Below are 1,708 nucleotides of genomic sequence, written 5' to 3'. Positions count from 1 at the left end.
GAAATCAGCATATTTACCCTACTTTCCACCTTCTCTCTCTTTCTCAACTTTTGTTAGTTACATAATTTTCACTGCCAGAATTTATATTGTTTATATTATATTCTATAACCATAATTCCCACATTTATTTTCAACTTAGTCCCACATTTCAATGGATTTCATGGTCATTATCAGTTCTTTCAGTGTTGTTTCTCAGTCATCTATTAACAACTTCAAAAAAAGGTTATAGGCTCTCTGCTCCTCCTGTTCTACAGACAGCTGTGTCTTCCTGCACAGGGCCAGACTCAACCTTGAGACATGATGGTGAAGGTTGGAGTGAACATATTTGGCCATATTGAACACCTGGTCACTAGGGCTGCTTTTTACTCTGGCAAAGTAGATATTGTCACCTTCAATGATCCCTTCATTGACCTCAACTGTACAGTCTACATGTTCCAGTATGACTTTACTCATGGCAAGTTCAGACACAGTCAAGGCTGAAAATGGGAAGTTTGTCATCAATGGAAAGCCAATGTCCACCTTCCAGTAGTGAGATCCTGCCAACATCAAATGGGGTGATGCTGGTGCTGAATATGCTATGGAGTTCACTGGTCTCTTCACTACCATGGAGAAGGCTGGGGCTCTCTTGAAGGGTGGGGCCAAGAGGTTCATCATCTTTGCCCCTTCTGTGGATATTCCCATATTTATGATGGATGTGGACCATGAGAAGTATGATAATTTCATGAAGATCGTTAGTAATACTTCCTGCACCATGAGCTACTTGGCCTCCCTAGCCAAGGTCATCCTGACAACTTTGGCATTGTGGAGGAACTCATGCCCACAGTCCATGCCATCATTGCCACCCAGAAGACTATAAATGGTCCCTCTGGGAAGCTGTGGCATGAAAGCCAAGGGGCTGCCTAGAACATCATCCCTGCTTCTCCTGGCACTACCAAGGCTGTAGGCAAGGTCATCCCTGAGCTCAGTGGAAGATCACTGGCAAGGCCTTCCATGTCCCCACTCCCAATGTGTCGGTTGCGGATCTGACCTGCTGCCTGGAGAATGCTGCCAAATACAATAACATCAAGAAGGTAGAGAAGCAAGCATCAGAGGGTGTCTCCAAGGGCATCCTGGGTTATTCTAAAAATGAAGTTGTCTCGTGCGACTTTAGCAATGACACCCACCCTTCCACCTTTGATGCTGGGGCTGCATTGTCCTCAATGACCACTTTGTCAAGCTCATTTCCGGATATGACAATGAATTTGGCTACAGCAACAGGGTAGTGGACCTTAAGGTCCACATGGCCTCCAAGGAATGAGGGTCCCCGGGACCACCAGCCCTAGTGACAGGAAGAGAGGCCCTTGGCTGCTGGGGAGTCCTTGCCCCAAATTCATTCCCCAACACACTTGACAATCTTTTGACCTACAGTCTCCATCCTAGATCCCCTGAAGTGGGGAGGGCTTAGGGAGCTCTACTTTGTCATGTACCATCAAAAAATTCCCTGTACCCCCCCAAAAAGGGGGTTATAAAAACTGTATTTCTTGATATATTTATTTTATTTTATTTTATTTTATTTTATTTTATTTTATTTTATTTTATTTTATTTTATTTTATTTTATTTTATAGAGGGAAAGGGAGGGAGAAAGAGGGAGAGAAACATCGATTGGTTGCTCTTGCATGTCCCCAACTGGGTACCTGTCCTACAACCCAGGCATGTGCCCTGACCAGAG

At 44.4% G+C, this 1,708-nt stretch overlaps 1 pseudogene; it reads left to right on the top strand.

Moving 5' to 3' along the window:
• Positions 1-299: 299 nt before the first annotated feature.
• Positions 300-1,296, top strand: LOC123814974 (annotated as a pseudogene).
• Positions 1,297-1,708: the final 412 nt, after the last annotated feature.

Source organism: Phyllostomus hastatus, unplaced genomic scaffold, assembly GCF_019186645.2.
Source record: "Phyllostomus hastatus isolate PE091 unplaced genomic scaffold, TTU_PhHast_1.1 phas_contig_17, whole genome shotgun sequence".
Lineage (NCBI taxonomy): Eukaryota > Metazoa > Chordata > Mammalia > Chiroptera > Phyllostomidae > Phyllostomus > Phyllostomus hastatus.
This window is presented reverse-complemented; position numbering and strand designations above follow the sequence as displayed.